Source organism: Halyomorpha halys, unplaced genomic scaffold (assembly GCF_000696795.3).
Source record: "Halyomorpha halys isolate HHAL.00 unplaced genomic scaffold, Hhal_1.1 Scaffold845.1, whole genome shotgun sequence".
Classification (NCBI taxonomy): Eukaryota; Metazoa; Arthropoda; class Insecta; order Hemiptera; family Pentatomidae; genus Halyomorpha; species Halyomorpha halys.
The window spans coordinates 132976-159750 of record NW_027114882.1 but is presented as its reverse complement, the minus strand read 5'-3'; the positions used below and the strand labels follow the sequence as shown (position 1 = coordinate 159750).

At 30.9% G+C, this 26775-nt stretch overlaps 1 protein-coding gene across 1 annotated transcript in view; it reads left to right on the top strand.

Moving 5' to 3' along the window:
- Positions 1-26775, top strand: part of LOC106686599 (limbic system-associated membrane protein-like) — a 222716-nt gene that overhangs the window by 98363 nt on the left and 97578 nt on the right. Inside the window, exon 2 of the mRNA XM_067051999.1 lies at positions 20770-20813. The gene's annotated coding sequence lies outside the window, so the exon portion shown is untranslated. The remainder of the gene's footprint in view (positions 1-20769; positions 20814-26775) is intronic.

Sequence of the window (26775 nt, the reverse complement as noted above, 5' to 3'; positions counted from 1 at the left end):
CCCTGATGAAGACCTGAAACTCAGGTCGAAACGTCGGCATAAAATAAATAAATATTGTTTTGTTTATTTATGTTGTTCTTTGCTGACCGCACCCCCCGATAAACTTCTTCAAGCATTAATCTACGGTCAACTATCTACATCTCATTAAAAATAATAATAATATGATCCTACTTTTTATTATATTTTCTTTTTTGGTAGAATTCAGTTTTAAATTATTATTTGTATTATTATTATTATCACATTAGAGGAAAGACAATTTAAATGCATCAATTGCTAAGAAACTGTTTAGAAAAATAACAAACTGACCTTTATTTCATTAAAGAAAATAATTGAATAATATGCCCAAAAGAGGGCACTAAAATAGCAACAATAACAAATAGTCTCTTTGTGAACTGTGTATAACTGATGAAACACGGATCAAAGAAAAGTAAAATTGACAATCCACAGTTATATCTAGACAATAAAAATGAGGTGAATAAAGTTTTTATTATTTTATTTCTAAACTAGTTATATTATAAATAAAAAAATAAATTTAACCCAAAATAGAAATAAAATACCGTATTAGTTAATACAATTTTTTAAAAGAAATGTATGATTTTTAGTATATGAATTTTAAGTGTTATGTTAATTGATATATTGTAAATAAAAAGAAAAAAATGACAACTAATACTCCATTGGAATAGTATTCAAGATACCAAAGATCTAATTAAAGATAAGTAGGGTGAAGAAGTACAGAAAAAGAGTGGGGAAATAGGCAATGGTAAAAAGGCCGAAAAGCTACCAAAATATCTAATATATGTAGTAGGATTGTTTGTAAATAAAATAAATTTAAAAAATGCATTTGCTGTTTTTTTTACAATATTTTTAGGCTCTAATCAAAAGCTCATTTTTGATTAGAGCCTAAAAATATTTTTCCTTATTCAAAATGATTGATAATTAATAATATAATAATTATTAAAAAAATAAGTGACGTCAATTAAAAAATAAGACATTATAATAATATTAATAATCTTTTTTTATTTTGGGTTTGATCTCTTTAGAATAATCTACAGGCGTCAAAATTAGACCTTAGAGTAAAATAAAAAATAATAATGAAATTATAAAACGTCATTAAATATAATGAAAATACTGAATTCAAAAAGATAGAAATGAACAACAATAATTAACAGAATATATAAAATAAGATTAGAACAAATGAAATAAAACCATATGTTATATCACAAAACATAAGGTGACTAACATCTGAAAAGAAATAAAAAGTAAAAAAAAAAATGATAAAAAGTCAAATATAATAAAAATATAAAGTACAAACATACAAAGGATAATCATAATACGGTTAAGATTTACAAAATATATACAAGATATATTTTTTAATTTTAAACAGTCTCACAGCAAATTATAAACGGTTGGGACTTATTATTCAACACTTTAAAATCTCATTGAGTTAATTCCGTCGGAGGGAATACTGTCGCGAGGAGACAGTGAATAATATTTAATAAGATCCCCCGTTAGGTTGGCACCCCTCTTGTTATGCCCCATTTCCAGGAAAACACCCTCCAACCATTTCCGTGCCGAGGATACAATTTTCCATTCAGGGGAAATGTTTAATAAGCATTAGGCAGGAGTATTGTACATCGCGCAGCATTGTCCCTTCTCATCAGTTCCCTTCTGACAAAAGAAAGGTTCCAACAGCTCCGCTACTGTTGTAATGTAAGATGGTGGTTATATTGTCCAATCTGGGACTGTATTGTCTGAGGTGAACTGTCGTTAGCAGCCTAAGGATATTCCAAAGGGCCTTCTAACGGGATCGTATTTCTCAAGTTTTTCATTTTCTCAGTCCCCTTAAAGATGTCCTGGACTTGATTAGTAGTATGCTTTGTTTCAACTTCGATTTGAATAAAGTTTGCAATGAGCTTGATTAAGAAGGGTGATCGCTCGAAAAAAAAATTCTTAAGGATTAAGAATCATTTTATTTAATAAGAATCAAGAGTGGTAAAAACGAAAAATATTTCTAGAAAATGTCTTTGAGTTTGAGAAAAAAATCTTTTTTATACTTTTTTTAAAAGTAAAAAAAAAATGTTATCTACATATTATATTATATCATGTAAAAATATGTAACTTATATTTGTCCAGTCACGGATTGATCAGTATGCTATGTAATGTAGCAACCCGATATATTTGGGCAGCATGAATAAAGTATTTCTTTCTCTCTACTTCATTCTTTATCCATATTTTTTACAGACATAAAGTATTGATTATACCGACCAATAAGAACATTAAGCTTCTAAATGTCAAATTGTGAATGAGTAATTACTTTACCAAATAAAGTTTGCTTTTGTAAAAACTAAAACCATAGAGGCACTATTTTTACTTTAAAACTATGCGTCTAAAAGAATAGCTTGTCTGATTTTTTTTAAATCGGCAGAAATATCTGAATTTGTGACCAATCAAATTTGTAAAAAAATTACTTTTTAAGGCATAGTGGACTTAATTCCTCAAAAATTAGAAAATAATCTATAACGGTCTCTTATTTTGTGAAATATTATCAAAGATATTTTTTTTTACAATAATAGTCAAAAAGAATGAATTTGAACATGGGGCGAATACTTATTTATTTTATTTATACTTAAATTTAATTTTCTTTGTTTTGTTATTATATAACCATTTTTATTTTATTATATATATATTTTTTCGATTTATATTTTTGTTTATACATGCCGCAATTGCATTTTTTTGTTTTCACTTTATTTTATTTTACTATAATTACTTAATTTTTTCTATATATATTGTTTGAATGAATACTTAGAACACTAATACAAATTAGCTTTAACTGTGGCAGAATGTATTATTACTCTTCAATAAAAAATAAATTTGAAGTAATTTTTTTTAATAATTTAGTTATTGTTATATACAACTGTATAAAATTATATACTACTATTAAATTTGCTATTAAATATAAAATGACATGATACAAACATGTGGAGAATCTACCCATTGAAAGAACTCTAATGTATTAGTGGGAATCGACGAGCAGTTTCCTGTCTTTTCAGTCTTGTATGAGGATACCATGTCAGTCGTTTGTCTAGATGTAGTCTTCAGTAACGGGTCTGTTCGACAGGAAATAGAGAGATATTATTAAAGGATACTGTAGGGCAGGAAGGGAGTAAATTTAATTAGCTTTTATTTCAGCTAATTATAAAATGTATAAACGCAAGGGTTCTGTTAAAAATAACAGGTAACAAAGCAGAATTTGGGGGAAAAAATTACAAATTATGAAAACAATATTTAAAGGAAGGGATGAAATTCAATATAAATAATCTAAAATTTAATTAAAAAAATTAATTAAAAAAAATTAACTGTTGGGCAATTTTTTTATGTTTTAAGAAAAATTATTTCATTGTGTTATACACACTCGGTTTTCATTTTATATTTGCTTGACTTTTTTTTGAGTTCATAACTCTACCACAAAGTATCATTGGTGTTCAATACTGTTTATAAATAATATTACATCGGTAATAACTACAATTACTTAATAAATAACATTATATTATTATGATTTACACCCAACCTCACCTTCACATTATAGTCAAATCTTTAAAGCATTACAAATTTTTATTGCTACTGGTTTAAAAAATCATACATAAATACCATATATGCCACTGTTCACATATATTTATAAGGTATCTTTTTATAATTAGCAGTACAGTACGTTCTATGATTTTATTATTTATTTGAGGTTAGACTATCAATGAATAAATAATAACTTACCAGAAACGCTAAAGAAATGCAGTTTTCGAGAATAACAACGATTTCCTTAATAAACCTTATCTAGCCGTGAAGAAGAGATAGGGTATCGATTGAAACGTTTCAGTGCCTCGTGAAAAACTGGGGTGTTTGGACAGGAGAGGACTTGAAGGGAGTTGTTTTCGAAACGGGCCACGATTTATGATAGGAACAGCGAGCCGGCACAAATCAGACCCAACGCTAGTTGTCATCGGCAGGCCATGCTCTTCGGCAGGGAGGGCTTCCTTCTTGCTCCATTGGGCTCATTGTATACCATAAAGCATATGTTACATCTTTCATTTTTTCAAAAAGAAAATTAAATAAAAGTGCCATTTTTATTTGTAATCGATACATGATATGGTTTCTAGCTATCACGTCTTCGGGACGGTACAGTACGTTGTTCTAATGAAATATGGTGCAATGCCCATATGCATAACAACATTCACTCACCATCCTGTAAAGCGATTTTTAAACAAAAAAATTGTATTACCCAGTTACAATGATAATTAATAATTACGTAATTCTTAAGGTTGGAATAACGGATATATACTTTTCCTTGCCTAGAATACAACTTAGCCTAATATAAAAAAACCGTCTAAGGTAATTGCTAATACCGCAATGTTATGGAATAGGAACGAAACCGTTCGGGCGTTCTCGGCTGCTTTCGCTTTCTCAGTCGCTATATCTTGAACCGTGTCTTAGCCAGTTGAGTAAGAATCATACTACATTTTTATACCAAATATTGTTCATAAACCAATTTTTAAAAAATTTATTTATTCGATTTTATTTTATTCTTTAAGACGCCTACATTATATTATATGTCTAAAATGATATAGATAAATATTTCCACTAACGTCTTATGCACGTATAATAAAAAACTTATTTTCATAAATTTATTTTTAACCTGAGAAAAATATATCTCCTTTCGCTAATTATCCTATAATTGTATATTTATCCATTTTACAATTAATAATGAGAAATAGTTAATAATTTCAAATAAACAAAATTAACCCATTCGAGACAACGATTTTTTTTTAACACTATGAACCGAATTTTATCGAAACCAACGTTTTTTTTTCTTTATATTGTTCACTGTTGATTAGAAAACATTTTTATTATGTTCAACTTGTTACTGTTCGTAAGAAAATTCGCAGTAAATAAGATGCTTGCAGGCCATGTTTTCAATGTAAGATAAAATAAAAATACATTATTAAAATTGGTAAACATTTAGAAATAGATAATATAAAATCATTAATTTAATTTTACAATTAAGAACAGAATTTAGTTCAAAGAAAAGTTTTAAGAAATAAAAAAAAAAATCAAACTCAACAAAACCAATGCATAATTTTATTTGAAAGAAAAGGTATTTTAAGTGAAAATCTTGGAAATGAATCACGCGATGGTGGTACTTCAACCATTAATTTACATTAGAAGGTCCCGTGATCATCTTCTTTTCAGACGCCTCGGAGGGTCATCAGGGATTGTTAAGGATGGAAGATTAAGAATTGATGGGTTAGAATGGGTAAGGAGTTTGGAATGAAAAGACGTATATCTGTTTGGTCCAAATATGCAACGAATGGGATGTTAAGGTCTTTGTGGATGAGTTTTTGTTAACGTTATATTAAATTAGAGAAAATTTTCAACGAAACAGATGTCGATGAAACACATTTTTTTTAAAAAAATTAATTATATGTTGCCAAGTTAATGAACTGTTTAGAGAAGCTCGGTTGTAGCAGAGTCGAAAACAATGTCAACACCTTTAAATCACCTTAAAACTTTGTGAATAACGTTTATTAATTTTCGTGGTTATTTACTGGTGAGAAATAATAAAATTCATTTTATATATAATTTATTCGATTTCTTGTGACTGGTATTTATTTTTTAAATAAATTAATTTTTTTGTTTTTTAAACCTTTAATTTTAGATTAACTTACACCATAAACTATCATATAAACCGGGATATGATATCCTGAGGGTTTATATTATGTATGTTATTCGAGTGTTGCTAATGAGTAGTTTCTCTACATGCCTGTATCATACCATTATAATATAACATCAAATTTTACTAGATGTATTTTTTTGAAAATACGGTTGTAAACGTCAATAAAAAAAATTGTTATAGAATTAATTTAGAAAATACTAAAAATATTTTTATGGATTTATTAATCCTGAAATGCTCATAAAAAGGTTAAATGAAATAAATAAAAATTAATTATTCAATAACTATCGTGACAAGCAAATGAAATCAAGTGGTGAAACTGCCATGCACCCGCCAGATAAAACTCATGTTAACAATGCCCAGGTCATTACTCACTAGTTAAATCATCCTATTTTTTTGAAACTTCATTAATTTTTAAAACTTGTAATTTTAGATTAACTTACACAGCTGACATCCCAACCCACCCTAACACAGTCCTAACAACATACGCTGATGACACATGTATACTGTCTGTAAACAACGACCCAACTAATACATCACAAACACTACAGACACACATAACATCTATTGAAGAATGGTGTCAAAACTGGAGAATCAAAATAAATCTTGACAAATCCCACCAGATCACCTTTACTCTCCGTCGTAATCCTCTACCCTCCTGCCCTACAGTATCCTTTCTAAATACTCCACTAACATCTGTTGAACAGATTCGATACTTAGGACTCCATCTTGACAAGAGACTTACTTGGAATCCACACACAAGACTGAAACGACAAGAAACTGCTCGTAGATTCCAATTGCTACAACACTTACTTGACAAACGCTCTAAACTTCCCCCCATTCACTAAAAAAAATTAGTATACACTACGATAATCAGACCAATTTGGACATATGGAATTGAGCTCTGGGGCTCCACCAAACCATCAAATTCCTCCCGCATCCAATCCTTACAATCCAAAATCCCACGTAAAATCCTTATTACGTTATAAATAAACTCATTCACAAAGATCTTAACATCCCATTCGTTGCAGAATTGGCCCAAAACAGATATGGGTCTTTTCATTCCAAACTCCTTAACCATCCTAACCCATTAATTCTTAATCTTTCATCCCTAACAATCCCTGATAATCCTCCGAGACGTCTGAAAAGAATATGGGCACGGGACCTTCTAATTTAAATTAATGTTTGAAGTACCACCGAGGGGAGGTTCCTTCCCAAGATTTTCAAGTGTATATGAAACATACAACATATTTACTTATCGTATTATTTTGTACAGTTGTAAATTACATTAAATAAATAAATAAAAAAAAAGATTAACTTACACTATCAACTATCATATAAACCGGGATATGATATCCTGGGGAGTTCATACTATGTAATTAATGACCTGGGCAGAACAGCCTGCAAAACCTGATGTGAGGTGTAAATTTATCTTTAAGATTGTCCTTGAGGATGACCGAAGAGTTGGACTGTTGATATAATAAAGAGTGTGAGACTTAACAAGAATGCCATTTGATTTATTTAACAAATAAAATTTATATTCAAATTTGAAAAAAATAAAATAAAATCCACGTGTCGGGTATGAAAAGGTAACACCTCAAAAATCGAAAACCCCAGAGCACTTGGAGAGATTGTATGAAAGATCCCCGTGAAGGATTCCATCTATCGGGGTGATAATGAGCTCCCCAAATCAGGGCTCCCCCCCTCTCCCTTACGATCTGAATTTTCAATTTCTTGGCGCCCAGCTCCGTGAAATGAGACCTCCAACTGTCAACCATCTATTTCTCCTGGAGAAATATCTTCTTTACTATTTTTTTTTTCTCAATCGTGACGGGTACCATTTATCTTCACGAACTTACCGGTCGGACGTTGAGAAATAAGTCCTATATTCACTGAAGTATTTTGATGAATGGAGTTTTAAAACGGAAAGATATGACAAGTACCCAATATAAACATACCCTGCGGCACTCTTACTTAATTATAGATGTTTTTAAGAATTTGTAATTTTTAAGTTATACCTAATTAGTATTAAATAACTAGTTCTGTAGGGTATTTAGGTGGGAGGATAGTATTCTGGCTATATTTTACGAATTTAGGTTTCAAAAGGTTCAGAGAGACTTAGGTTTCAAAGGTATATAATACTGGAATATGTGTATATTGTATATATCAACCCCGAAATTTAAGTTTATTCATTTACAAGATATCAACGCTTTCACTTGTCTTTGGGGAAAGTTAGGTGTCTTCAGCTGTAAATAATCATTAAAATATAAAATATTTACATAAAACAAATAAAAATTTAAAATATCTTTTGCATTGCACTCATCACAAAACTTTTACTTCTTTTTTTCTTTTTAAATACTTTTTTATTTATTGATATATATTACAATCTGCCACGCAGATGTGGGCAATAGGTAATAGTGATGAATGATCTCATGCACACTAAAATAAAATAAAATAAATAAATTAATGAAAAAAAAACTCACTTAAAATATATACAAACAGAAGAACAACTAAATGAACATAATCAAAATATGTGTATGGAAAAAAAAATAACATAATGATAAAATAATATAGTCTCTAGTCACATTTACACTCTAATATACAATATTTACACAATCGACCTGAGGATCCCTGAGCCCACTCTATCCCCCACGTGTGAGGGGTAGAGCATAGCTCAAAAGATCCCAGCGCATTCCTCTCGCCGCATCAATAGTACTTTTACTTCTAACTAATTTGAATTGAAATTAATCCTCATGAGATTCAGAACAGATATTTCTGTATTAATCACTCTTACGATACTTTCTCGACTATTTTCCTAATGAGGCTTTCAGTTAACAAATTTGCCAACTCCAATCACAAAAGTTTCCAGAAAGTACATTTAATAATATTTCTCAATGCAAAATTTTAACAGAATTTTATAACAGAATGACAGAAGTACATTAATAAAACATATCACTAAAATGTCCATTCTGGTCTCAGCCATACTTAACGCTGAATTGTTATGGGCTACCTTGGACTACCATCTGGACTAACGACTATCCTGGAATGTTCATACCAGACTGAAAAGACAGGAAACTGCACTTAGATTCCGACTATTACAGAACTTGCTAGACAAACGTATTAAACTTCTGATCTACATAAGTATTATGAGACCTATATGGAAATACGAAGTTGGACTTTGTGGCTCCACTAAATCTTCGAATTCCTCTCGTAAGCAATCCTTATATTCCTAAATCCTTCATAAAATTCTAAATGCTCTTTACTTTGTCACAAATAAAATCATTCATGAAGACCTTAATGTTCCCTAGGAGAGAGAAATACTTTATTCATCTATGCTGCTCAAATACATCAGATTGCTATATCACATAGCATACTTATCAATCCGTAATCGGACAAATATACATATAATTACATGGTATAATAAAATAGAAAGAAAACAATTTTTTTCCCCTACAGTTTCCTTTTACAATCAATTTCGGTCTATACACCAAATACAAATATTTCAATTCATTCCTTTTTTTCTTTTCCTTTTCTGTTCCTTCAATTTCACAATTTTTAATTCACCCGATCAATAAATTCCCTCACCTGGATTCACCCTCCTAGATCCTCTTCGGTGACCCGCTAAACAAATTTACTATTAGACGGCAATGTGAGATCAGACCATCAATAATAGTCACAGCAGTAGACCAGTTTACCAAAAAACAAACAAATAAATACATTTTACGGGAACAAGACTAACACTTAGATTCAAAGGAAAATATAATAAAAAGCCAGTTACAAGAAACACTTGAATGGATAAATAAGTTTTAAAAAAATATAACCAAGTTAGATATCAATCCTACCATTATAAACTCCCTAACCACCCAAACCCATTAGTTTCTAATCTTCTAACCTCTTCCATTCCTGACAATCCTTCGAGGCACCTGAAAAAAAGAAAGCCTCGAGACCTTCTAATGTAGAAATGTTATTCCAGTGCAGCTAATGAGTTCCTAATGTTTCTCACCGTGCCTGTACCATATAATATAACACCAAATTTTACTGGATGTAAATTTTTGTAAATACGGATCTAAACGTCACTTAAAAAATGTTATGATATGAAAATGATAGAAAATACTAAAAATGTTTTTATGGATTTAATAATCCTGAAATGCTCAGTTAAAGCAAATGTTAATAAGCGGCGAAACTGCCATGCACCCGCCAGATAGAACTCATGTTAAAAATTTTTATCACCACCCCCTTTTTCGATTTTCTATGTTGAATTTTGTTATATGTTATATTATATACTCTTATTTCCGAAAATGTGTTTTGAATCTGGAAAAAGTATTGTCCCTTTTATCTCCTAAAGTTAACAACAAATTTCTTCCATACTTTATATTTATCCATTTTTCACAACTTGTAAAAATATAAAATGTTTAAAAAAAAAAAAAAAAAAATTAAAGGTACTTTAGAGGAGGCTATTTTCGAAATTTATTCGATTTTTTTTCAAAACAATGTAGCTCCGATAATTCTTTTGGTTTGTGAACGCAGCCAAAAGAAACGAGAGCAGCATGCTGGGCTCCATTGGCAAAAAGAAGAGGGAATTCATACGCTTGAAAGATGGCAGAGGTGCTGGAATGCCTCATCTTCTGGAAAATGGACCCACCCAATGATTCCTATTGATCAACCTTGATATCCCGGAAACACAGAGAGGAGGATTATTATCTCATCAAACTTCTTACAGAGCATGGTTGCTTGCTTAGAGCCTCCTCAGTCCGTTTCAACTAGGGCCCTGTTTCATATTAAAGTACAAACTAATACTATTAGTCTTGTGTATTTATCTTAATACCGAAAATCCGATCTCTGTTTATAACATAAGCTTGCGGAAACTTTTTACGGAGTAGAAATAGTATCCACCTGCATCTACTTTGTACATTTTATTAAGCCATTGCCTCGCCTCTTTCTCGTTCTTGTGCTTTGAGCCTTTTACCAATTTACGCTGCATATTCTATTATAGCACTGCATTTTTCCTGCTTCATCATCATCATGGCGAAGTTTTCCGGAACTGATTTCCAGTCTAGTTACATGTACATAGCTCTTCTTCATGAGCAAAACCTAGGCGAAGAACGAATGTACTTACGTTTCACGTATTTACGTGAAAGCACAATTTCAGCGGCTTTACACGGCTTTGGTAATCTTATCATTAAAAGATTTACTTGTAGCTAGTATTGGTAGATTTACGTTAAGTTAGGAGTTCATAACACTAAAAGTAATTAGAGTGAATATTGTTTCCTCCGCCCGGTCTCTTATCGCTGAGGAGTTTCTAATATTATACCTTAAATACATTTATTCATTGCACATGAGGGGAGCTTTAGTAATTATTAAATCTCGCTAAACTAGGATTTGGCATGGAACCACATTTCCCGCCCCTTAATAAGGCCTTACTTATATTATCATTAAAAGATTTACTTTTAGCTAGTATTGGTAGATTTAAATTAAGTAAGGAGTTCATAAAACTAAAAGTAATTAGGACGAATAGTGTTCTCCTTGCCCGCCCTCTTATCTTATTCCAACAGTTTCTGTTATCTTAACTTGAATACATTTATTCATAACACATGAGTGGAGCCAAGTTTGAAATAATAAATTACTTATATTATACCCATAATAATAGATAAAGTTAATATAATAAATTACTTATATACCAGCATTACAACTCTCGCTAAAACGAGGATTTAGGTTGGAATATAGTCACAAAAGTTGCCATAGGAACCTACTGAGTTACTTTCTTCTTCAAGAAGAACAAATGCCCTCTCACTAAAGTCTATAAAGCAGGATAGTACATAATGTAAGTGGATGTCACCCTTGACAGGCACTTGACGCTAGCTCCCCACTTCAATAAAAAGAACAATCTGGTTAGGACCAAAGTGGAAAGTCTTACTCGTTTAATCACCTGCTAACTTCTCCTAATTTTGCTCTCCGCCACTCTTACAAGAATGAACTAAGACCAGCTCTACTCTACGGAGCACTTAAGCAGACCAACATAGCACCTACACCGGCCAAGGGACTCCAACAGTTTCAGAAGGATATACTCAGACATCGTGAGACATACTTCACTACAAAGGGCAAAGGGCACATACACACAGCACTCGAACTACCAACTGTGACAGAATTTATCTTGAGGACACCTATCATTTTTTTTATAGCCTCCAGTATTGTAAGCCCTTAGACTGAGGACTATTAGCTGACTTAACCTTAACTCTCCGATTTCCATATATCTACTTCCTTAGAACCCTCTTCAAATGCATTTCCAATGCAGAAAAAGAAGTCCCCTCAACTCGCTTTCCCATCAACCCCATGGGTCTTAGAAAAAAATACCAATCTACTTGATATATGAGAGCTTTTATTTATTCAAAGTTAGAACGCGTAAATGTGATGTGAGTTATACTAGAATGACATCAGTCTTGTGGAGGATCTATTCATTTGTAGAATTCTAACAACATGCATAAGAAGGTATGAAGGACATCTTATTTTTGATGCCTAGGAGGATTATCAGAAACTGAAGAGGAATGAAGATAAAAAACCAACGGGTTTGTATGGTTAGGGAGTATCTCATGGAAGGATTCATAACTGGTTCTGCCCAAATCGGCATCATATGAAACACTGAGAGCATTAAGGATTTACCGAAGGACTTTTGGGTTGTAATGATTGGATACAAGAGGAATTCGATTTTTATTGCAAAGCATAGCTCAACTCCGTAAATCCAAAAAAGTCAAGTAATGCTTAGTTATGGCCATGTAAGTGAATCTACTGTATGTAAATGTAAATATTATATGTATTATAACATAATGTAATATTTATATATAATCATGTAAATGTCATTGTAAGCCTTATTATAGACATGTAAATGAGTCTTATGCAATTAGTTGGCAATTTAGACCGTTTGTCTAATAAGTAGTAGCATAGTCGGAATCGACGAGTAGTTTCATGTCTTTTCAGTCTTGTTTTAAGATTTTAGGATAAGTGGAGTATTCTTAAAAGATACTATAGGGCACGAAATCATAGGCTTACGACGAACGGTAAAAATGATTTGATTGGATTTATTTTAATCCACCAGATATGATTCCAATCTTCAAGGGCTGCGATACCGGATTGGAGAGTTTTGGATACAATTGGTCATTATTTACTGATTGCATACACGTAGCTGTAAGTAATTTTAAAAATTATACAAGAAAGCTGGGATTAGGATAAACTGAGTATATCAATATTATATTTAATATAATATGACTCTGTGCAAGTTAAAATAATATGGCAGTTTTTATTGAATAATAATGTATATTAGAGTCCTGAGAAGACGACCTCGAAGCGTTCGAAGAAAAAATAAGATGCAATAATAAATTTAAAAAATAGAATAAAAGAAGTTAAGTATCACAACATAATTATTGGTAACTGATAAACTTGCTATGATAAAGAACAAGAAGATATGTAGTTAATTTGTAAGTAATGTAACTAAAGAAGCTGAGAGACTTTTGTACAATATTGATGTATTTATTAAATTAATTAATTACTTAACTTATTCAATGTTTTGTTGTAAAAGCCTAAGAAACTTATATTAATTAATTAACACAATGAGATAGCCCGATCAACTCTCACATCTCTTCTATTCAGCTTCAGAAACTTTAGTTTTAAAATCTTGTTAACAACGTTAAGGAGGTAATCCTGTTGAACAACTTATAAAAGGAAGATTGTACGAGCAGGGATTTAACAAAAGTCTAAGTGATTTTTTTTTTTGCAAGTTTGAGAAAACAATTAAAAACACATCATTTTTAAAGATAATAACTCATTTTAATAGCGAATTACGTTTAATTCGATTTCGGCTGATTAGAATTTTTCTTCTTGAAATAAATGGAATGCTTTCATGGTCGAAATTTAATATTTCACAAAAGCAGAAAATCTTCTCTCTCTCTCTCTCTCTCTCTCTCACTCTCTCTCCCTCCCTCTCTCTCTCTCTCCCTCCCTTCCTCCCTTCCTCACTCCCTCTCCCTCGCCCTCCCTACCTCCCCAAAATACAGCAAATACTAAACACTTTATAAATTTAAGTTTAATTAAGTTCAAAAGAATATTTTGAACCCTCGTCTATTTTGTCACGATAGCAATAAGCTGCTAAGAATCTCGGACGATACAAGTTAGAGACTAATTGTGCAAGTAACTAAGAAGCTATATGGGTAATTTTTACTAAAATTATTAGAGTACGCTGAATTCCAAAGTGACTCCAATTGCCTCCAATTACATACAATTTTTTTAATGTGCACTAATTACTTGTCCTAGGTCTTGGGATGTTTTTGTATATTTCCTGATTTTTTACAATTTTCATTATCAATCTTTGATACAATAATAATTTAATCCACTATATTCATAACATGATTTTAATATGAAATCATGAGGTGAAAATTATTGTGTAAATTAAAATAAATAAGGATGAAGATTGTTGTTATGATAGTTTAATTATTGTTGTAGGTTTTAAAGTGCATGAATATGGGACAGTGGTCCCGAAACGTTGTACAATGTTATGAATATTTAATAAATATTTCATTCAAAATGGAAGTCATTAACCTCAAACAAATTTAAATGAATAATAATTTAATAACTATTATAATAAATTATTAAAAAAATATTATTAATCTTGGCTTATTTGGTCTCGGTTCAAATTTCATAAAAATATATGTTGTGATATATTTTATATTATTTTACTCCATTTTTATTTCAGTTGGAAATGTATAATAAGTTTGGAAAAAGACGCATCTTTCTTTCTAAAATATTATTCAAACAAAATTAATTTTTTTAATTTTATTTTACTCTTGTAAGGTTTAGCGTTTTCTTTCTTTGATGATAACAGCCTTAAATTACACTAGCAATTGAATTTGAGTTTTTTTTTTTGTACAAAGCCAAGAAAACCTGAAACCTAACATCAAACACTCAAGTCAGATAGATAAAATAAGCTAATTTACAGCTATCTTATATTTTTACTCATCTTTTCAATTTCATGATTTTATATTGTATAATTTAACTTTAATATATCTATTCAAATGTCCCTTCAGTTCTCTTTCGTATTCCAAATTAATTTCACAAAAAAAAAAAATTAAAAAATGAAATTTTACATTAATAATAATATTGGTTTTAATTGTCATTTTTTAAAAATATCACTCTCACCATTTTGCCCTAGTATTTTTTAGTGCTGGTTTTAAATATATTTATGATGCTGTTCGATACTGAAGTATTTCTGTCTCTCTTCCTTCATCTTAAAATATATGCCCTCAAGGAGGTGGAACGAAGAGAAGCCCCATTGGAACGAGTTCTGATCCTACCAATTAGTGAGGCTACTCGCCATTCGAAATAAAATCTGTCCTACATTCAGTTGCGGTCTGTTGAATATGCTCAGGGGGATTAGCATAGATTTTTTTTTTCATTAGACGTCTACCAAGTTGTAAAGTGCTACGAATGGCATGGAGCAATTACGAAGTTGAGGTTGGAGTGGAGGAGTTTTATCATTTTTTGTCGACTTCGATAAAATGATGAATAATAATCTAAAAAGTACATCTTCAAGGAAAGGTGGGAAAATGAAAAGGGAGCTAATTAAAGTTGAAGCTGCATCTGAATTGCTAAAGTTTCTTTTTAGGATCTAACAGTTTATTTTATCGTGTTGTTTTATTTTATTTCTTTATTTTTATTTTTTTTTTTACTCAAACGAAATCCACTTTAATACAGCTGAAAAGGAACAGAAACAGAATGACCAATTAACGTAACCCTCTTCTTGACAATAAATGAACTAAAAAACAAAATTAAACTTTTCCTGATTGTTTCTTTTTATTTTGGTTGAATTAAAAAGTGCTTAGATAAAAAGATGGTGTAACATGTTTTATATAGATTTAAATGAAGATATTCTGTTAGTAATTTTTTTTTTATTAATTGAAATTTACAAATATAAAAAAAAATACAATAAGTAACTGTTTGATAACACAAGATAGTCTGGGAAATGAACCACTTCAATTATTGTTTTAAATTAAAAGATCTCGTTACCATCTTCTTTTCAGACGCCTCGGAGAATTATCAGGGATTGTTAAGGATGGGTGGCTAAGGATTTTAGAATGAAAGGAGGTATATCTATTTCGGGATAAATCTGCAACGACTTGGATGTTGATGTCTTTATGGATGAGTTTATTTGTGACGTAATAAGGAGCATCAAGGATTTTACGGATGATTTTGGATTGTAAAGGTACGAGAGAAATATTATGGTTTAGTGGAGACCTAAAGCTCAATTTCGTATGTCCAAATAGGTCTAATTATCATAGTATACAAAGGTTTTTAAAAATGATATTTGGCATCACTTTTCGTACCGCAGAAGTGGTATTCTATTCTTCATTTCTAAGGAGATATCATTGTCCTTCTAACGCTAGCTATTTCGTGTTGCTGAGTGTGGCACACCAGTGTTAAAAAAGGCACGAAACAGCTTGGAGGGGAAGAGGATAAATATGCCTTCCGATTTGGATGATCAAAATTCAGTTGAAAAACAATGAATTTTCTAGTATTTTTTTAATTCTCCTCTAATTAAAGTTATTCTCCATTTAACAACGTACTTCAAGCTTAGGTTGCTAGATTGATTTTCCTCGAAGTTTACTAAAAGTAAACGTGCTCTCTAAATTGTTCAAATTCTATCTATTACAAAAAATTAAGAGTTATTTTTAATTATTAGTCACTTTATAAGTCTCGATTTCCGAAAAAGTGACTGCGGGTAATCTAGTACTCATTTCTTATCCCTAGTCTTCTGATGTTTTTGTATATTCCCTGATATTTTAAAATTTTAATTATCAATCTTTGATACAATAATAATTTAATAACTATTATAAATAAATTTTTAAAAAGATATTATTAATCTTGGCTTATTTGGTCTCGGTTCATATTTCATAAAAATATATGTTGTGATATATTTTATATTATTTTACTCCATTTTTATTACTATTGGAAATGTATAACAAGTTTGAAAAAGACACATCTATCTTTCTAAAATATTTTTCAAACAAAATTAATTTTTAAAATTTTATTTTACTCTTGTAAGGTTTAGCGTTTTCTCTCTTTGATGATAACAGCCTTAAATTGCACTAGAAATTGAATTTGAAGTTTTAGTAATGCACTTTAGAAAGTGGTGCAAAGTCTCCTTGCATAGGCAAATTTATAAAAACAAAACAATTAAATACATATATATCAACACAGTTTAGCGGTTTTTTTCTTTTATTTAAGACTTCTGTAAATCGTTGAATAACGAAAATCTAAAAAGTTCGAAATTTGGGGAAAAAATCCAACTTTTATAGTTTTTGATTGATCGATTGTATGATACTGTAAAATACATTATACTTGTAACTCCTGAGAACCAAGGGTTGGTGAAATTTAAATATTTCATAATCGGAGGAAAGAACTCCTTAAAATAGATAACAGTAAAATTAAAAAAAAAACAAACAATTTTTCGATTTAATGAAGGAAGGCGTCTCCGAGGATTGCCAGGAATGGAAGAGGAAGCAAGGTTAGAAACTAGTGGATTTGGGTGGTTAGGGAGTTTATTATGGAAGGAATAATTGTTGGATAGTTAGTAACTAAATAACAAGAAGCAATAAAAACTTCATTTTTCCTAATAACGAAATAACGTCTGTAAAGATTAAATATAAATTTATATAAATATAAATATAAAATAAAGTCTGCGGCTTACAAATATTTTTTGATCGGAGAACCAACTACGGCGAATTAGTTTATAGGTCTTTGAGTGTGAAAACCACAGTCATCAACATGATTAGACACGTTTCATTTTGGAGGGTTTTTTAACACTTTCCACCACGTAAGTGCCTTTTTCCGGCCGTATGGGGTGCTGGCGAGCCTAATTATCCAAATGTTTTGAATATTTAAAACAGAGCAGTTTGAATCAATAATTTTATTATTCTTAGATTTTTATAAATTGAAATTGAATTTCAAATATATTATTTTAGGGGTAGTTTGGGATATAAAAGCTTTGGGACACTCTGGAACCTAGTGTACACTTCCCGAGCATCTATCTCCCCCTCTCACCCCTCCCTCACTCACTCCCACGCCTAATATCAATTAGGTGCAGAAAGTAAGAAGATGAATGCTTAATGTTTCATAATTATCGAATTCGGATAGTTATGGGAATGATAATTATTACCTCAAAAGATAGAAAAAATTATATTTAAGGAAAATTAGTTTCGAGTTACAATAGATGTGAATGTTGACCCAAAATACAGCAAATACTTTACACTTCATTAATTTAAGCTTCTGATAAGAATATCTTGAACCCTTACCTATTTTGTCACGATTACGATAAACTGCTCAGAATCGGACTAAACAAGTTAGGCACCAATTATGCAAGTCTGTAACTAAAAAATTAAATGGATTATTTTTACTAAATTTTTAGAGTGCACTGAAATCTCTCTCTCTCTCTCTCTCTCTCTCTCTCTCTCTCTCTCTCTCTCTCTCTCTCTCTCTCTCTCTCTCTCTCTCTCTCTCTCTCTCTCTCTCTCGTCACCAATATATGTATTATTACACAGTAATTATTGACTGATCCTCAAGACCCACCAAAACAAATATATATATAAATTTAAGTTAAACGTTGAGAATGAAAAGACTAAAAAAAAAAGAGAAACGAGAGAGAGAAATGACCAACTTGGTTGCTACTTATACACGGACTTTATTTGAGTCCAGCTTGTCTATATATACATTTGAATAAGATGATCTACTTGTTCAACTGATATGATTTGAACTTTACATATATATGCTTTGGCTAATAAGGATAAGAGAAGACGAAAACGATTCTCATTGAGACAGAGTGGAACTGAGGTCTAGGTCGCACGAGCTACTGATTGAAACAGGGGACTTAAGCCACCAACATGGAAATTTCTCATTTATATTTCCATTTTCCTCTGCCTCATGTGCGCCCTACTATATCCTCAGGTGTTCCATATATCGAAGGAGAGCCTCAATCCTGATTGTTTATCCAGGAGCCTATCAGCAGTCTGACTGCCTTGTCACCATAAAGGATGAGCTGTCCCAGTTCCACATATTGATTAATATAAGAACGTGTGCTTCATATTTTTTGGGTGCTTTAAAGACTTAGAAAATCTTTTCCTGGCTTAAAGTCAATAACTAACAAACATATTTCAATTCTTGGCTCTATTTCAAATTTAAATTTGTAATTCAAATTTTTTTAATAAACTACTATTTATTATTGCAGTATTAATGTAACATTTTTTTAAAATTACAGGGGTATTTTTTTTATTATTTTGACTCATGTTCTCCATTGAAGAATTGTACAGTTCTAGAGTGGGAATATAAAGATCCATTTCTCTGGCCTGCAGCAAATAAATATTGACTGAGCAATAAAATCAAAATAAAAAAAATTTATTGTTCACAAGTTCATGTCACAGTTTACATTAAAAAATATGCTAAACTTGTCTTAAAGCAAACTGTGTCTCTATTAAAAAGAAATTAATAAAAACAAATTTTATGAAAATAATGAAACGGCTAAACTTATGCCGTTGTTCAAGAAATCGGTATATTTGTTCATCTGTAGAAAAGTATAGACAATTTAGTTTATACTCCGTTATTTATACTTTGTTTGGTGAAAGTATACTATCTTTTGATTAGCGTTTTCCAAAGATAGTATACTAGTAAAAGAATACTGATAGTATACTTGCAAAAAAAGTTCGAGAAAAACTTTTTTTTTTTAGTTTTACATTGTTTGTTAGCATTGATTACTTGTCAAATTGCTCAAGGAAAGGCTTTTGGTTTTTACTTAAACCAGCATGGTAATTAAGGTTCAATAAATCTTTTTTTGACTTTGAGACCAAAAGATATTATATTAGTTAGAAATATGACTTTGAGACTATAAGATATTATATTATTCAGTAATATAACTTTGAGACTAAAAGATATTATATTAGTCAGTAAAATGACTTTGAGACTATAAGATATTATATTACTCAGTAATACGTTTCAGTAATATGACTTTGAGACTATAATATATTATATTAGCCAGTAATATGACTTTGAGACTAAAATATATTATATTAGTCAGTTATATGACTTAGAAACTAAAAATATTATATTAGTCAGTAATATGACTTTGAGACTAAAAAATATTATATTAGTCAGTAATATGTTTCACTAATATGACTTTGAGACAAAAAGATGTATTAGTCGGTAATATGTTTCAGTAATATTATTTTGAGACTAAAAGGTATTATATTAGTCAGTAATATGACTATGAGACTAAAAGATATTATATTAGTCAGTAATATATTTTCGTAATATGACTTGAAGACTAAAAGCTAAAATATTAGTCAGTAGTATGTTTAAGGTATATATTTCGTTTGCAATTTGATCAAGAATAATTAAGGCTCATTTGATTTGTTACTCAACTCAATTTATTGAACATTATCACTTCAGACTTCATAAAAATAAATATTAATGCTACTTTCTAGAAAAATCTCAAATGAATTCTCGTCGGAAATAATTCTATTCAAAATGCCAGCTGAGTTTTTAACATAATGATAGTTCATAATGCCAATTATAATTATTAATAATATTATTTATAATTAATATTATTAATTAATACTATTAAAAATTATATTAATTATATTGGTATCCTACAAAGCGATGATGGACACGATCTGTCTCTAGAGTGATACTTTATTTTTTTATAGTATTAAAATATTATTAATGATTTTTTTTAGTTCTGACTTTAAGCGACGAAGTATGAATTTATTTTTAATGCTGGAAAAAATCTGAGTCAAATACGGCGCTCATCAATACCTCATCTGCTAAACCGCAGCGTCTTGCGGGCTTGACCTAGTCTACTGGGGTGAAGGAAGAGTCTTGATAATGAAATTGTCAATATCATTTACCTTAAGATAACATAACTGTAATTATTCAATCATTAATTAAAATTATATTTTTAAACCATGATATATAAGTAAATATTATGAATACTTACTATTATTATTTTTATTTTTCAGAGGACCTGGGCATAAGAGGAAGTATTTTTATGTCTAACTATTAGGTAAGCCTCAATATCTGTAATTTATAATTAAAACATGTTGATTTTATTCATTTATTTTTTTATTTAATTAAATATTCCTAGATACGTTTTTAGTATAAATTTAAAGCTTTAGGTCAATTTACAGTTCTGAGTACGAGCATTGTTTTCATTACTTGCAATTAGCGCGGAGCTAAAATGTTCAATAAATGCTAATAAATTCCTCCCTCGAATTCCTATTAAAGGTTTTAATTTTCTGCTCTGTTGTAATAATTATAATTATTCAGTAATAATTAGTTGTATTTTTAAATTAATTTTTCAATATCAAATACTATAAATTTTTTATCTTGAAGTTTTTTAGTCGAAAATTTCGGCAAAATGTAGTTGAAAACACAAGGTTGTAACTATTAATAATTAATTTTATCATAGAAATTACTTTTTAGCGAAAACTTATTTTGGCCCTTCTTAAAATACTTCAATTTTTAATATTAAATTTATTGTTTGTTGCATATGATTTGACGTCAGTTGATAGAATGATAATTGATATTTGAATTATTTCTCAGAAAAATGTTTTTAGGAATTGAGCACATTGTACATATATGTGTACAAAAGATGAGATTCAACAAAAATTAAATACTTTATAAAATTATAAAAAACAAAACAAAAATCTGTATAAACAAAAATCGACAGTAATTATATCATTAAATCTTTAAATTAAATTTAAAAGTTATAAGCAGGTCATGTAGTACGTAGCGATTCAATCCACGAATGCAACAGCTGAGGAGTTTGAAAGCTTAAGATACAACAGAGAAGCGAAAAGGAAAAAAAAAACAACGATTTTTAATAAGAAACAATATCTGAACATTTAATCTGTTTGTTCCTCTAACAAGAAAAGGAGTAGGGTTGAATATTTATTTTATTTTCATTTCGTGACTATATTTTATAGTACATTTTCATAAAGACTTATATACTGCCAGTCTGTATAACCTGTAAGACCAAATACAGACTGGCTGTATTAGTCTTTTCAAGATATTGAGTCAATGGCTAAACAGACTTCGTACTGGTATTTGATGGGGGGAACAAGTCCGGCAAGTGGGCCTAGTGGTCTCTGTCGCCAACCCCTGGCGGCTCTACCAAGGGGGGGAGTGTCAAGATTCATTCTTCGGGACCACCGAAGAATGAATGTTTAACTGCCACAGGTGGGAATCGAACCCACAACGTTCCGAACCGAGCGCACTGGGACCTGCGCCCCAACCCGCACGGCCGTCACGTCCCTGATTTTCAGTTTGCTGCATGCAGCTCTTTTACATTTTTTGTCAATTCTTTCGAACCATCTTGTTTTTTTTCCTTCACGTGATCTCTTGCTAACTATAGTGGGTATCATCAAGATGCAGATTGGTCTTGAAGAATCACATTGTGACATATATATATATTATTACACTTAATTATTATTATATATTATTATCAGACACAGCTGGATTCGAACTCGAGTCCTTAAAATTACTAGAATAGCGTTAATAAATAGTTAAACAAAAAAAATCTGTTATATCAACCATGTAAGGCCCACAAGGACGATCTGGTATTAAATGAAATAAAAATAGTAGCATAGCGCCTTACCTACTGAGCCATACCACTCCCCATAGTACCCCCATTACCGAGTAAATATAAATAATTAAGGAAATCATGCTAAAGTTAGAATGCATACAAAAAGTTTCGGATTTCCTCTATCAGCGGGAGCCCTTCTTATTTTAAGTATGGGTTTATATAGTTTTCTAATGATTTAATCATATCATTTAATAATGATATTTCTTTTTCAATTATTCCGACTTAACAACGATAGCATTAAGAAAGAATAAGCTCTATAATACTCCGAAAATCGCAACAAAATCTTACATATTCACTTGTGTTTTTTTTTAAAGAATTAAGGAGAGCCTGCTAGTATCTAGTTAGACAACAATCTGCAAGTTTAAACGAGAAGGAGAACTTAGATTGACTTTGGACTTGGTCGGCAAGTTGATTTTAAGTCAGAGATCGGTTTCCATCTATAGTAAAAAGGTCCACATATCCACTTCCTACCTACTTCCAGTTTGATGAGTCGAAATATTTTTCAAACATAATTTTATTAATAAACGTCAACAGTGAACACAGAGTTTAAATTTGAAACATATTCTTCATAGAATGAGAAAAAAATCTAAATGAAATTTCTGAACAATGTATTTATATAAAAATAAAGTTATCAAATATACAAATAAAACTGACATTATAACACGGTCATCAAACCAGTGATACTCCATGGAACGGAAACCTCGTGTCTTCCCAGCCTAGAGAGGCTTCTGAAAATATAAAGAAGAATTCTTAGAAGGATCTGCGGAGCTAAGAGAACACCAGAAGGATACAGGTTGTGATCGAATCAAGAAATCTACAAGGAAACAACAGAACTAGAGACTGATGTTAGTTTGAGAAGGCTTAGGTTCTATGGACATAAGGTGAGGATGAAACCTGAAAGACTAAACCATAGAATTTTTCAACGCATCCACTGTCACAAACATTCAACAGGATATTTTAAGCAAGTCACAAGGCAAAGATCACTGCCGATCACAGGGTATATCGATCTTTATCTGTTGATGGCTTCTGTCCCTTTGGCATGTGGTACCCATTACCACTTGGAAGGGACTTTGGTTCGCAGAGGTGTGAAAAGCTCTGGTACTTAAGGTGGATTCACATGGGCCGCCTATAGCTCAGTGGTTAAGACACAGTCTTACCAATTTGATGTCTATTGGCGGTGCCGGTTTGAATCCGGCCTGGGACGTCGACTTTTTTCATTGAGTGGCGGTCCCACAAAATGAAGAACTTTGACCCCCAACCATGGTTAGGCAGTATAGGACTCCAATGGGAATCTTGGCAAAAAAAAAAAAAAAAAAAAAAAAAAGGTGGATCAACATGTTGGCCGCTCGCCACGAATCGGAGGCTTGTACAAATGCTCGGTAAACAAAGAGCGGACCATCCACATGTCAGTGTTATTCAGAGAGGCAAGTATAGCGGACGTACAAGTGGTTTCAGCCATTGCACTGGGATTATATTATTTTATTACAAAAAAAAAAAAAAGAAAATGAAAGGAAATTAAATATAAATAAACAAGATTAAATATAAAACTTATAAAAAGTACCAACAAACACCTTTAACCTCTTAACAGCTCTCAGTTGCAACTAGACAAAGAACAATGGTGGAGATGCTACACGAGCGCTCTCACGAACCCCTTTGATCTGTGTCCGAAAAACCGATTCTCGACGGATCGGCAACGAGCTTAGGCCAACTCGTACAAGCCACCCATCCACATACTCGCGTATGTCTGAGTTCGCCATGGCTTGGCCAGAGGTTTAAGTACCCCTTCTTGAAGAACAGTTTTTTTTTTCTGACCTTTATTGAAAATATAATAATATTAATATATACCTGTATAAAAATATATATATAAATATATAATGGTGCTCTTCCTTTGCTATATGGCATTATAAGGGGTTGGGAAGGGTCCTCTGAGGGTGGGGGTTACAAAATTGGCTCAGGAGCCGCTGGCCGGGGGGTAGGAGAACAGGTATCGGTGCAGATTTTTCAAATCGATTTTAGAACTGGGTAATCAACGGATGGAGTGTGACCGATGGTAATCTCTTATTCAGCAGTTGCCAGTTCATTAGCCATTATTGGCTCTTAATTAATGAATCCTAATGCCTTGCGTTCATCAGATCGCATATGTACTTGATGATTAAGTGATATAAATGCGGGTCATCATTGACCCTTTACATCAATCCGATGATAAAGTAAAAATGAAAAAAGAGAAAAACAGGTCTTCACAGTTCATTATTTTCCAAAGCCTACAAATAATTATTATGTTTAAATTAATTAGTATTTAGCCGTTGCCCATCAATTGTGTCTATGCGCTAAGTAGAGGTGGAGAATATACAATAGGAGAAATATAAATATCTATTATTAATCAGTTTTAGAGAGTATACATTCTCTCTGAAATATTATTCACACTGATAAAACAGTTGATTTAAAAACATAAAAATAACCACTCCAACAATTTTCCTAATTGGTTTGGGTGCGATATAACTTCTTGTTTTTGTTTTTTTAATTAATTGAAAAACATTCAATTATCAGAAAATTCTTCATTTTTCATGGTTGAATTCCAATGAAAGTAAATACAAAAAATACAAGTAAAAAAAAATTCTATTATTACTTCTCAATTTTTGTTTTTCCTTTAATACGTTAGAATTTTCTACTAATTGATTAATGTTTGTAGTAATTAAAGTAAAATGATCAATTACTAGAATATTCTCTGGAGCCAATTGAGAAATGTTTTTTTAAAGGATAATTTATAACAGGTTAAGATGAGATATTATTGAATATGACAATAAAAAAATGTAATTAGTGAAGAGAATAATTACAAGGTTCTGATTGGATTGTAATAAAAATAATATACCAATAATAGACAGTATGGCGGAAGATGGCATGAAATGCAGAAACATGACAGAGGAAAATTAAATATAGCTAAAGGGGAATTTATTTATTTAATTATAATTTTTTGTAATAGTTTAAGTTTTATGAATAATTTAATTACTAAGAATTAGTAAAATTTAATATTCCAGTAACTACATGATTTTTGACTCATTAAAGCAAAAAAAAAAAACGTTTAAAAATAAATATGTGATAAATAAAAGTAGTGATAATATGTGATAAAAAACAAATACGTTTTTTGGCATTTCTCCAAACATATTGCACATATAGTTAAAAATGATTGATAATTGTGGACAAGATTACAACGACTAGTTTAGTAAAATTAGAAATTATTATCTTAAGTAATTGCTATGCTAATTCTAGCATTTCAAATACATGAAATTTTACAGAAAACTCCTAAATTTTTGGTCCATTGTTTGTTAATGATGATTAGGAAATTAAATGTATTTTACCTTAAGAGGTTATGAGTGGAAATTTGGTTCAGTAAACTGTTGTTTAAGGATTATTATATTTCTGTTTTTTTTTTTTTCAATTTAGCTGATATGCCTTAAATTACGAGTCATTGTAATTTGCTATTATAATAATTAGCATCAAAAAGTAATTCTCAATTACAATTACAGTAATTGAGTAGGATAATTGTAATTACTTTAAGCAACTACAGTAATTGTAATTGTGCCATACAATTACTTTAGTGTCATTGTGATTCGAAACCACTAAGTTTTTATGGTTTGGGCCATTGGAGGATTATCATAATTAAAGTGCATATTGTCTCATGTAATTGAATATGTAATTAAATACTCACATAATTATTGCTGTCCAACTCTGTTATGCAACAACTGACCCAATAATTACTTTTCTTTTTTATAAACGTCTCGGTTGTGGGATACAGCCCATTGGTTAGAATTTAATGAGCCTTTTTATCTCATTCGGAGGAAAATACTTGTTTAAAATGCTCTCCTTTTAAGTTAGGGGTATTTGAAAAAGCAATGAGAAAAGCTTCTTATCTCTATGACGTAGAAATAAAATAGATTTAATTATTTTTTTCAGAACCGATTAAGATGCAAATAAATTAAAAAATCGAGGATTAGAAAAGTCTATCTTAGCAGTACTAATAATTACTCAATTAAGACATAATCAGCAATAAGTTGGCCTCGACGATACCTGCTGATGAATGCAGATCTCCAACCCCTTACTAAGTAATTCAGCCCAGATAGCTGTGACAGGAGCGGCGACAGAGCTGCGGGTTGCGGGAGATAAGGGTGAGTTACTGAAGGAACCTAGGCCAGGCCGAGGAAGGGGGCTAGATTGCTCTACTTAGGGACTACTTACCTACTTGTATAATCTAGGTCTGCAACTGTAGTGAAGGTCAACAGACAAACAGATGCACAATATATTAGTGTAAAAGTCACGAAACAAATACAGATGACTACGATAAACGGTTAGAACCTGGAATGACGATTAATTCAGTGGTATATTT